This window comes from Mustela lutreola, chromosome 15, assembly GCF_030435805.1.
Source record: "Mustela lutreola isolate mMusLut2 chromosome 15, mMusLut2.pri, whole genome shotgun sequence".
In the NCBI taxonomy this organism is placed as follows: Eukaryota; Metazoa; Chordata; class Mammalia; order Carnivora; family Mustelidae; genus Mustela; species Mustela lutreola.
Window position 1 is genome coordinate 61,696,477 of NC_081304.1, and position 12,511 is coordinate 61,708,987.

General features: G+C 46.0%; 1 protein-coding gene and 1 long non-coding RNA gene across 3 annotated transcripts in view; both read left to right on the plus strand.

Annotated features, from left to right (window-relative positions):
- Nucleotides 1-5,615, plus strand: part of LOC131816460 (conserved oligomeric Golgi complex subunit 2-like) — a 32,856-nt gene extending 27,241 nt beyond the window's left edge. Inside the window, exon 4 of the transcript XR_009348073.1 lies at nt 5,173-5,615. The gene's annotated coding sequence lies outside the window, so the exon portion shown is untranslated. The remainder of the gene's footprint in view (nt 1-5,172) is intronic.
- A 492-nt stretch (nt 5,616-6,107) lies between these two features.
- The window catches only part of LOC131816543 (uncharacterized), a 42,718-nt gene continuing 36,314 nt past the window's right edge, over nt 6,108-12,511 (plus strand). For both annotated transcript variants that reach the window (XR_009348102.1, XR_009348103.1), the window contains exon 1: nt 6,108-6,458. This is a non-coding gene — a long non-coding RNA (uncharacterized LOC131816543). The remainder of the gene's footprint in view (nt 6,459-12,511) is intronic.

Below are 12,511 nucleotides of genomic sequence, written 5' to 3' on the forward strand. Positions count from 1 at the left end.
ATTTCATTCTCTGCATCTCTGGGTTGATTAGTAGATAAAATCATCATGTAAAATCAGTTTGAGCAAGGTTGGATCCTTAAGCTTCTATGTCACCTAGGACTCCAAATGTCACGGTGTACCATGCACATTTGCCTCCAGCCTTCTCTCCCATATTTTGGTCATGGTTCAGCAGCTGTGGCATTGTTCAGCTTTCTTTTCCCCTCCCCTGTCTCAGTTCCAGGAGGTCCTCCTTGGATTTGGGCCCCCTCCTTGTGGGTGATGAAGGCAATGTAGGGACAGGCAGCAGCTTCCCTGACGCACCCCTGCTTTCTCCATTTATACTGATCTAGTAAAGCATAGCCTGTGCAGTACAGGGCTGGCCAGGTCAGTCTCTGCCACCATAGGACCTCATTTTTGTTTCCTGCGGCAGCTTGGCCATTTGCAAAATCAGAAATTGTAAAAGTACAAACAGGAGACAATATGCCATATTTTATGGATTTTAAGATGCCCCTCCCCTCCCATTTTCTTTCACATCTCCAATGTCAGGAATTGCCTTATAGTTGGGGCTTAGCAGGTGGAAGTCCCTATAAAGTTACCACAGCTTGACCCTGTGCCATGTGGTTACTGCTCCTAGGGCACAACTGATCATCTACATCCCTTGGCATGCCAAGCCACAGGCCTTTTGAGGACCATTTAAAGAAAGAAAATAAACTGGTTATTATATGAAAATCTCAGATAAGGAAAAAAAAAAAAAGAAAAAAGAAAAAGAGAAACCCCACCAGCATCAAACCAAGCAGAATGGAGGGGTGGCAATTTGGATGACCTCAGAATACTTTTATAAGAAGTGCAGCATGCAAAACAATCTTGAGAAAGGAGAACAAAGCTGGAGGTATCAGTTTCTTGATTTCAAGATATATTACAAAGTTATAGTAATCAAAACAGTAGGGTACTGGGAGAAAATATACGCATAAATCAATGGAAACAGAATAGAGAGCCCAGAAATAAATCCACAATTATATGGTCAATTAATGTTTGACAAAGGAGGCAAGTATATGTAACAGAAGAAAGTCTCCTCAAAAACAGTGTTGGGAAAACTGGAGAGCCATTTGCAAAAGAATGAAACTAGACCACATTCTTTTACCATACACGTAAAAAACTCAAAATGGAGCAAAGATCTAAATGTGAAGTGTGAGGTGTGCCTGTCTTGCTCAGCCTGTACAGCATGTGACTCTTATTCTTGAGGCTGTGAGTTTAGGTCCCACATTCAGTGTAAAGCTTACTTAAAAAAAATTAAATGAATAAATGAGAGACCTGAAACCATAAAACTCCCAAAAGACAATAAGCAGTAATCACTTGGAGATTGGTTTTAGCAACATTATTTGTGGGTATGTCTGCTTAGGCAAGGGAAACAAGAACAAAAATAAATTATTAAGACTACAACAAAATAAAAAGCTTTTGCATAGTAAGGGAAACCCGCAACAAAACCAAAAGGGAACCTACAGAATGGGAGAAGATAGTGGTGAATGATAAATATAATAAAGGATTAATAACCAAAATATGTAAAGAACACACACACATACACACACACAAAACCCCCCAAAAACCCAAACCCCAACATATAATCCAATTGAAAAATGGGCAGAGGACTTAATAGACATTTTTCCAAAAAATACATACAGACATCTAATAGACATGTGAAAAGATGCTCAATATCACTCATCATCATGAAAATAAAATCAAAACCACAGGGAGATCTATCACCTTATACTTGTCAGAATGGCTAGTATTAAAAAGACAAGAAATAACAAGTGTTGGCCAGGATGTGGAGAAAAAGGAACCTCTGTACGTTTTTAGTGGGAATGTAAATTGGTGCAACAACTGTGGAAAACATTATGGAGGTCCCTCAAAAAATTAAAAATAGATTTACCATATGCTTTAGTAATTCTAGTACTTGATATTTACCCAAAGGAAATAAAAACACTTGATTCAAAAAGATATATGCCCTCCTAGGTTTTCTGCAGCACTATTTATAATAGCCAGGATATGGAAGCCGTCCATGTGTTTATCAGTAGATGAATGGGTAAAGATATGGTGTATATAGATATATAATGGATTATTATCCAGCTATAAAAAAGAATGAGATCTTGCCATTTGTGACAATATGGCTGGATCTAGAAGGTATTAGGTTAAGAGAAATAAGTCAGACCGAGAAAGGCAAATACCATATGATTTCACTTCCTTTTTTTTTTTTCTTTTTAAGATTTTATTTATTTATTTGAAAGAGAGAGAGATCACAAGTAGGCAGAAAGACAGGCAGAGAGGCAGGTGAAGCAGGGTCCCCACCGAGCAGAGAGCCCGACTCGGGGCTCGATTCCAGGAATCTGGTATCCTGACCTGAGCCAAAGGCAGAGGCTTTAACCCACTAAGCCACCCAGGGGCCCCTGTAATTTCACTTCTATATGGAATATAAAAACAGAAACAAGTGAACAGACAAAAAAAAAAAAAACAGAAATAGACTCTTAAATACAAAGAACAAACTGGTGGTTATGGGAGGGAAGGTGGATGGGGGATGGGTGAAATAGGTGAAGGGTATTAAGAGGTACAAATTTCCTGTTATAAAGTAAATAAAATAATTTCCTGTTCTCATCTGGAGATGAAAAGTACAGCATTGGGAATACAGCCAATGATATTATAATAAGTTTATATGGTGACGTGATGATATACTTACTGTGGTGATCACTGAGTAATGTATAGAATTGACAAATTACTATGTTGTACATCTGAAACTAATTTAACATTGAATGTCAGCTATATGTCTAATAATAATTTTCTAAGTGCAGCATGACAGAAGCTCTGGGTGGCTCAGAGGAACATATTGTGAGAAAAATCTGGGCACTGAAATCTCTCATTTAGAAAGTAAATAAAAGTGGTGAGACTCTTTTTTTTTTCTAAAGATTTTATTTATTTATCTGAGAGAGAGACAGTGAGAGAGAAAATGAGCAAGGAGAAGGTCAGAGAGAGAAGCAGACTCCCCGTGGAGCTGGGAGACTGATGCGGGACTCGATCCCGGGACTCCGGGATCATGACCTGAGCCGAAGGCAGTCGTCCAACCAACTGAGCCACCCAGGCGTCCCATTAGTGAGATTCTTAATGTGAGGTTTGGAAAAACGTTAACCAAAAATTTTAACTTTTATTTTATGTATGCATTAAGGCCATATGTAATAAAAATCTGTCTAAATACTTACCAAAGAGATTTTTGAATACATTTAAATTAAAATATTAATGAAAAGAAAACATTGTATCATAGTTTGAATGGTAGCATTTTTTGTTTCTTATTAAACTATACCAGGAAAGGAGGCCAAGACTCAATGAAATATGGCTATTATCCCCAGTTTCACAAGAGCATGAACCTCTCTGGCTTAACAAAGCCTAAGGAATCTACTACAGAAATGGGTTGTTCTTACTACCCTGGAGCCTTTTGTGCAGACTATGAACCAAAATCTCAATATTAATCTTTAAATTAATTATATTACAAAGTTGTATTATTTGGAAGATGTGTTTAAATGACTCAAAGTTAAAAGATCTCAGTAAAATGCTGGTTCTATAATTATCCTCCCAGAAAACATTACTTGTAAAACTTAATGATGTAGAACCATAATCATAGCATCGAGTAGGAGGTTGCCAAGCAGATGGGAAAGTTTTTTGGTTTTTGTTTTCCAGTTGTTTTCTTCCCTTTCCTCCCCTCCTTTCACAAGGAGAATCAGCCACCTGTTTTTAAAGGCTGAAGTATTTTTACTGTTCTTGGTCGGAAACATTTGTTTAAACAAAGTAGCACTTGGTTGCTAAACCCTTGATTCTAAATGGACATAGCCATCTCATTTTTGTTGGGCCAGGGTTTGGATAACAATTTGATTTCCCAGTCTGTTTCTTTTGTGACCATATAATCCTCTCCCAGTGTTGCATGCTTTGTGAGCTACCAGCACTTGAGAGCTCATAAGCACAAAGACTCTAAGGTTTCTTTGGGATTAGCACCATACAAATGCAGATTTGGGACAATGGAAGACTGTGTCCATCCTTGTGACTGTTACTGCTCTACTTCCTGCTTCCTCTGGGTAGCAGAGCAAGCCACTGTTTTTAAAATACACACTCACTTTAGCTGCTGACTTTTTCATTGGCTGCCTGGACAAGAGAAGGAGTTCTTGCCTATGTATTTCAGTGTTTTGGTCCCTTTCAATTATTTTTTAAAATATATATCATTAAATTTTACAGGAGTATTACAGAATTCCTAATTGCAGAATTTGAACTTGAGCTACGCAGTCTTACTTTTCGTCTTCAGTCTATGTGTCATTGACCTTTTGAAGTCTGATTACCTGTATGAACTCTCTTCAGAATCTTTCCCTGGTTAACACAGTATAGAGAAGTGCTGGAAACCAGTTCTTTTCTGTGACACAATTCTTCCAACGGAGTTGAAATGCTTTGCAAACAATTTCACGTATATCAGCCAATTCATATACAAAGCAATGTCATGTGAATCCTTTCCTTTTTATATATCATCTTTCAGTGATGATCAGGAATTTATGCTGGTACAGAGACTCTGGTTTGGGAGGAGGAAAAGGGGCTTGCGAGGGGAGGGCGAGAGCAGAAGCTGCTCACCTGCTGTTAGAACTGACCTTAGCTGGTGGTCCCAACATCTTCACCCTTTATGCATCTGCATCCTTTATGCATGAAATAGCAATATGCCTTTCCCTTTCGTGTAATCCTTATTTAGTTAATACCCAGTAGGATTTGCAAGCCCTTCACATCTCTGTGGATTTATTTTATTTCAGAGTGCAAGTGACTTTATGGCCCAATTACCATCATTGTGACTTATTGCATTATTGTGGGAGGGAGAGAGGAGCAAGAAACGCCTGATCATGTGTATCTCCATCAACGGAATGAGTGCCACGCACTCCTGGCCCAGGCAGAAGGATGGATGAAACCTTTCTGATCTATTGTTTATCAGAACACTGAAGCCTGGGTGATTGTGCCGTATTTTAACAGACGAGTGTGTCAAATGTATGGGTGAAGATGTTGCAATGGTGGTGTTAGAGTAATTAATATTTGGAAGGTAATGAATATTTTGAGTTTAAAGATGTCAAAGGTCAAAGACGGGAGGAATGACTAAGATCGGATGTTGACCCCCTCAAATTACAGGGGTATTGAAGCGAGACTGAGTCACCACCTGACCCCAGGAATGAACCAGCGAGGCGGGCTCCTTATTAGAGCAAGACTCCCGGAAGCCAGATAGCCCTTGTGCTTGCAAGAGCTCAAGGCACAGCCGGCTGTGGAGCACCGAAGCAGCAGCAGCCACAGCAGCCACGGGAATCGTGACCCTCGGGCCCGGCGCCTACCTGGAATTTCCGCAGCGCCTGGTTCAGAACCACCGGGGCGGACAGCTCCCCGCCGCTGCGGGCGCCGACTGCGGAAGGGGACCGAGAGCGCGGGCTTCACGCTCCGTGAGCCGGCTCGGGCGGCGGGAAGACTGGCTGCGTCCCCCCCAACCCCCGACACCCACTCGGTTCCTCCCTTCCCCCTGCGGGGCCCCGCGGGGCCTGCGGGTGGCCGTCCCGGGCCACACGTCCCGCAGGCGAGGTAGCCACCGGTCGCCCTCCCCGCTGCCGCCGCAGCTGGACACTGGCAGTAAGGCGCGGCCCGCGGGGGCGGGGGCGGCCTGGGGAGGCATGAGCGCGGAGCTGCGAGAACTCCAGACGCTCTGCGGGCGGGCTGCTTGAGGGCGGCTTTTCGGTCAGCACACAGATGGGGCCCTGGCAGAGGGGATTTGAAGTGTGAGAATCAATCTGGTTGCGTGGTGGTGGTTGGTGGGGGCCGCTCCGACTTCCCCGCGGATGGAGAGGATGAGGCAGAGGCCCAGGTGGCACCCTGCCGCTGGCAAGGACCCAAGGGGGGGGGGCTTCCCTCCCTTGCTGGGAGTGTCCAACCCAGTCACACCTGTGGGGTTGCTCGTTAGGGGTGCGTTTGAGTTAGGTTCCTAAAGCCCGATGCAGCTTGTGTGTGTGTGTGTGTGTGTGTGTGTGTGTGTGTCTGTGTCTGTGTCTGTGTCTGTGTGTGTATGTTGCGGGTGGGGGGTACGTAAATCGTTTTGTGTGGATGGCCCCAGAGCAGCGTTACCCAGGTGCCAGGGGTGGGGCAGCCAGCCTTTGGAGGGAGGCCTAGTGTGAGCCGGGACGTCTTCACTGGCTCGTGTTTTCTCCAGTGAATCTGACCAACTTTGTCCATGCCTTTCAGGATCACTTGCTGAGAGCAGAGAAGAGTGAGAGGACCAGTTATCAGCATAAAGCAGTCTGCTCTCGCTCCAGAAGGCACTTGTGTGTTCTGCTTACCGACAGGGTCATGGTCAAGCCCCTGATATCTGGAGGTCGCAGGCCTGCTGGCTTTTGTGGCTGCTTGAAATCCTCCTTTACTGCCTACTTTTTGGGAAGGTAATTCTGACACGTCTCTGCTTAGCCTGCAGAAGCTCTGCGGCCTCTGCCCTCTGGGAGAGGTGGAGACCAGCCAGCAGTCCCACTTGTCCCCTGATGCTTTCTGTTCCTTGCTCGACAGCCTACTGTGGCAGGCCCTTGTTTCTGCACACCATTTTCTTGTGTTGAAGAGTGTGCAACCAGTGTTGTGCAGGACCAGGGAGTGGCCATACTGGACCCAATGCTGCTCTCCCTGTGGCTCTCCATGATTGTTGTTCAACCATAGGAGGGCAGGCCAAAGGGAACCCTGGCTGGTGCCTGGGCTTGGATCTGGACCTTGTGCCACAGCCTGCTGGTAGGCTGATTGGGTTGGCTGGACTCTCTCAGCAGGGAGTGGTCTGCAGACCTCCCACGGACAGGCTGCAGTGTGGACACCCTGAGCTACAGCTGGGCTCTAGGGTCCGAGTCAACTGTGCTGTGTTTTGGAATGGGTGAATTTAACATATTCTCATTTAGGCTTCAGTACAGAGTTTGGGAATTTTGAAAGTCACATCACCCTGCATAATCCTTTTAAACCCCATACATTTCCCAGAATGTCATAAGGGTTTCCGCCCCCAGATGGCTGTTTTCCATTCAATTAGCTCTTTAAGAATTGTACATACCCAGAGCTCTGGTTTGGCAGACTTGATGCTGTGTGCTGTGATCCAGTTTTTGATCTTGGACCATGAGAGACATGTCCTCTTGTTTCCCTCCCTCTCTGGAGAAAATAGGGGAATCGTGTTAGCTTAAGCCTGGTTATGACTAAGAGCCATGAGTGTTGGTCTGAGAAGGATGAGCGCACCTAGATACATTTTCAAACAATATTATGTTTCTCAGTAACCTATACTTGGGAGAAATTCTGCATCAGAGCAATTTAGTCTAGCCACTGCGGCACTTAAATGGTCATGAAGTTCAGGATCATTTGTCATTTAGCATCAGGTTCAAATTCTGCTTCCTTTGGATGTGCACTGAGCTCACATCTGGACCCGAGAATCACAGGCAGGCAGGTGCTTTAACCAAAGACATTTAGTGGTTATTGGATGGTATTTATACCCAATTTTGTTTTCCGGTTTTTTGTGGAAGCTTGCTTTTAAAATCCAGCCCTAATGAAGAATTTCCTTTTCTTCTTGAAACAGTCTTTCCCTGTGGGAAATTCTGGGTGGTGGCGGAAGGTTGATGTGGATGGTTTATTAAGCATGAGTTCAGATGGCCTGGAACAATGGGATATGATTTATGGGGCCTGGAAATAGATGCCGGGCAGAGAAAACCCTTGTGCCCCGCGGTGGGGGGGGGGGGGAGAGATGGACAGGTTTGGTAAGAGTGAGAGCTGCACCCTGGCCAGTCTGAGAGCAGAGAGGCTCAGGCTCTGAGGTTTATTAAAGTGTCAAATATAACCCCACTTTTGGAAGGCAGCTTGGGCCTGTCTTCCATCTTTGTTCCCTGGTTCACTGACAGACGTCAGCGGGCCGGTGGGGTAGGAAAGGTTGGCAAACAGGACGGTGGCATTTGGATCTGTGATCAACCCTCGAATAGGAAAATCCGTAGCAGAAATGGCTGTTGCTGCTGGAAGCAGATGAGGAAAGCAAAGGACTTAGGGAACAGGTTTCATGCCTGCCTTCTGCTGCAAAAGCGTGTGTGTGTGTGTGTGTGTGTGTGTGTAGATAAGTGAATGTGTATGTGTGCATAGGTGTCTTACACATAAATATGTATTGCTTGTGCTGGCTTGGGCTGGTTGGGGATTTTGGTTTTGGTTTTAAATTAGAGATCACAGGTGCTGTCTAGAAGTCCTGCTGATGCCCTAGACTCCCTGCGCCGGAGAGAGGCATCGGCACTGGGAACCCCTGAGCTTGGATCTGCATCTGGAGTGCAGTAGGGAGGCACCTGGTGCCCAGCCGAGGGGAGGAGGGCAGGGAGGCAGAGGTGTTTCTGTGGTTCAGGTTGAGACCAGTCCGCGAGCAGCTCTTCTAGTCTTCCAGTCTTCCCAGATTCTTCCTTCTGTTCTGTCCACGCATTTAGCTTCCTGGATCAGGCGCTCCAGAAGTGCAGCCAGCAGATAGGAGTGGAGGTACCCTCTCCCTCTCCCCCTTCCCTCTCCTCCCTGGCTTCTGGTTGTGCCTGGAGATATGGGCCCCCTTGAGGTGATTTAAATACAAAGACCATGCTCGCCCTGCTGCCTCTTAAACCCTGTCTGAAGGGAGGGTCAGCCTGGAAGCTGGAGATGCGTGCTGGGACCCCAGGGTCCAGAACCTTCTCCTGATCAGACTTACAGCTTTCCCTCTAAAATAACCCCTTCAAGCTGTCAGCCTCACCTGCCCACTGTGTAAATAACTGACACAGCAGGCGGGCTCACTCCTTGGAAGCAGCACGAAATTCAGGACACTCTGGTTTCCAGGCTTCTGCCCTTCTCATTTCCCATTCCGAGCAGTCTTGTGACTTGTTCCCTTTGAGGAGGCAAAGGAACAGGCAGATTCCCAGATGCTCAGGGGCCCCTCTGTGTTTGGCTTTGTCAGTGGTTCCTTTGCCGTGGCTGGCTGGATTCTGAGCAGTTTGTTTTTTCTCTTAGAGGCTGGACATCCTAAGAGGTTTTTTTTTTTTCTGTGTACCGTGTCAGCAACCCTCTGTAATCATTCAGCAGGGAGGTGTGACCTTGAGAAGCTGAAGACGACCGTAGGGCTTTGGAAATTAACATGGTTAAATGTTTTCTCTTAGGGTTTGTTGTTGGTATACTCGACTTAAAGTCTTTTTTGACTGAGAAGTAAGAGGAGAAACATCTTAAAGCTAGAGTTAAATGTATATGCTCGTAATGGGTTTGTGAGCTGAGGTACTTGGGCCCTCGTCATTGGTGTCCACGGTGAGCCCCTGCTCCCAGCTTTAGCTCTGTATGGCATTCGGTGGCTCCGGGAGGAGGTGGGTGTCTGGGCGAGCGACAGGGTACGCCTTCTACAGTGCTCCCTAATAGTCAGCCACGTACCCCTACCACACAGAATTCAGAGAAGGGACCTTCCTGGAGGGAGGTGGTGTTCAGGCAGTGGGCATGACGGTGACCACAACCAGCGGGCCCCGGTCATAGTGTTCCGTTTCATAACCACGCCAAACCTTTGCGAGTACTCCGAGAGAGCTGCGATCACCTCCACTTCACAGAGAAACATGGTTTCGTCTGAGGCGATGAGATTACCTGGGGAAGTGGTAGCCTTCTCTCGAGGGAGACTTGATTAATCAGGGAAGGTCATGCCTTTTTAGCTTTTTTTTTTTTTTTCTTTACAGCATCTGAAAACTTTTGCTGTCAGAAATACTTTTGTATTTTTACAGGGAATTGCTTGTAACTTTTTCTCAGGGCGTACGCAGTTCAGTGAGGTCTAATGCATGTATGGATTTGGATTTGTGTAACCAATCTGCACAGTTGGATAAGAGACAGGAAATCTGGAATGTTATCTCTTTATTTAATCTGTCTCAGCCACTGTGATGAGCGTCGATAGAGCGCTTCTGCAGGCAGCAGGGCTCTGAATCCATGGGGAATCTGGGGGTTGTGTGGGGTCTGGTACTCAGTTTTATTTTATTTATTTTATTTTTTTAAAGATTTTATTTATTTTATTTGACAGATAGAGATCACAAGTAGGCAGAGAGGCAGGCGGAGAGAGGGACGAGGAAGCAGACTCCCTGCTGAGCAGAGAACCCGATGCGGGGCTCAATCCCAGGACCCTGAGATCATGACCTGAGCTGAAGGCAGAGGCTTTAACCCACTGAAACACCCAGGCGCCCCTTGTACTCAGTTTTAGAGTTGAAAACTCACCTTTATTTTTAAGAAGTGTGATTGTGTATTTTTTCTTATTAATAAGTAATATATGTACATTTTAGGGAAAAAATGATAAAATTTTAAGATATCCCATAACCCCTCATGACCTTAGCTAATCATAGTTAATCATATTGAGTATATTCTTCATATATCTTAGGTGTCAGCTTGTTGGGTGACCTGCTCTTTAATTGTAATTAATATATTGTAGTCGTTTTCCATTTACATTTTTAAATGTCGATTTTAATGAGTCCGCGGTATCACACAGTTTCCTTCGGGATCGGTGTTGTTGCTGCCTCCCTCTTGTATTTGTTCTGCTGTGATAAATATTCTTGAAACCTAAGTCTGTGTGCACATCTGTAGCACAATCCTTAGCAGAAAATGACCAGCAGAATTTTTTGGTGTCCATGGTGAAATAGGTCTCCATAAACATATCTACAATGCTCCTGCTGGCTGTGCACCGAAATCCTTAGAAAGTCATGCTCGGAGGACCTGCTCCAGTGTGTGATTCCTGCCTGCTGGGGCTCTTAGAGAACCGTTGCCTTTGGTAAAGCATGCTGAGGTGTAATACACACACACAGCACGTGAGTCCTAACATGCGGCACGCTGTGTGTAACTACTACCCAGATGAGGATCAGGAACGTTCTGAGCACACAAGAGGTTCCCTCCTGCTCCTTCCCAGTCAGTCACTCCCTGCCCCCTGCTTCTCTTCCATCACCAGCGATCAAGTTTGCCTGTTACCTTGCTCTGGTGGTTCGGTTCCTCAGGACATCTGTGGATTCCTTCTTGTTGTCGCGTATGTGGCATCTTAAATTTCGTTATCGTCTGTTGTCTTCCATCACGTAGGTACTGTAGTCGGGTATCCATTCTCCTGTTAATGGTCTTTTACATGGCATCCAGTTTGGGGCTTCTGAGGATAAGCTGCTTCAGACATTCTTGTGGTTTTGATGGACAGATACATTTCCCTTGAGCATGTAAACCTAGGAAAAGGTTTGCCAGGTCCTAGATTAGATGTGGGTCTCCCCTGTCGACCTCGTGGATTGGGTGATGTTTTGCTGAGGCCTGTCTTGTGCATGGCCAGATGTTGGCCACCTCCATTCGGCCTCTCCCCACCAAATGCCCAGTGGCGCCCTTTCCTCCAATTACATCAACCAAACATTTCTCCAGGCATTGCCATATGTCCCCTGGGGAGCCAAATCACCTGCAGCTGAGAACAACTGCTTAATTTTTTTAAAATTTATTTAAAATTTATTTTTTGAAAAGATTTTATTTATTTATTTGAGAGGGAGGGAAGAAGCAGAGGGAGAGGGAGAAGCCAACTCCCTGTTGAGTAGGGATCCCGGTGCAGGGCTGTATCCCAGGACCTTAGGATCATGACCTGAGCCGAAGGCAGATGCTTCACTGACTGAACGCCCTGGTGCTCTGAGAACCCCTGCTTCACTACATGCTGCCACACTGTGTTCCAGTTCATCCAGCTGCCAGCGATGTGCGGGACATGTCATGTGTTAATTCAGCAACATACTGAACCCTGCTGGGATAAAATGATGAGTGAGACCTGTCTCCTGGGGTCCAGCAGGAGAGACAAAGTAAAGACAAGGAGAAAGAGCCTCTGGGAAGCAGTGGGATCAAAGTTAACAGGGATTTATATGGAATTCTGGGGAGGGTCACCTGGTCCAGCGAGGTTGGGGAGGAGGTGGCCCCTGTGATGGAGGTGGCCCCCTGAGCTGCTTCTGGAAGCAGAGATAATGATTACTCAGGTGAAGAGGAAGGAACAGGGCATCTCCAACTCGAGCAAAGGCCAGGAGGAGAGAGAAGGTATGCCACTCTGCCCAGGGGCGGACCCACCCTTTTCCTACCCTGAGCATCCCGACCCGAGGCCTTATTTACGAAAATGTCCTGAAACGCGACATGATGTCCTTGTTACCACAGCACAAGTAACTGTAGCTGGGATCCAAGGTCCCATGTTCAGGTGCAGATACAGATGTTTCCGGCGTTTCCTGGCGCCCACAGGGAGGGGAATATGGTCAGCTCGGTGAGATCTATGAACGTAGGATGGAATCTCTGGAGAAGCCCTGAGCTCTGCCCTCGAAAGAAGGAAGAGGGAAAGGGAAAAACTCAACTTCTGTTGGCGGAATGAGGCACAGGGTTGTCTCGGGGTGGGAGGGATGTCGTACTAAAAGGATAACAGGCTCTGAAAACACCCTGTAATGTGACGATGATGTTCTGCCCCAACTGGCACGTGGTG